The following is a 216-nucleotide window of genomic DNA, read 5'->3' on the forward strand; positions in this document are numbered from 1 at the left end:
GTGTAATTTGTAATGAATTTCTCCTCCCTTTTCTACTGATTTCCTTCCTTTTTTATATTTCTTCGTTTTTCATATCTGTGTAGAATCTTCTTTATTTTTAGATTCCTTCTCTTCTCATATATGATTTACTTCTGTGTGATTTCATATTTCATTTGAGGGCATATGCGTCTTTTCTTAAAGGTATATTCAGGCCCATTGTCTGGTAAAGTAATTTTT

This window comes from Penaeus monodon, chromosome 31, assembly GCF_015228065.2.
Source record: "Penaeus monodon isolate SGIC_2016 chromosome 31, NSTDA_Pmon_1, whole genome shotgun sequence".
NCBI lineage: Eukaryota > Metazoa > Arthropoda > Malacostraca > Decapoda > Penaeidae > Penaeus > Penaeus monodon.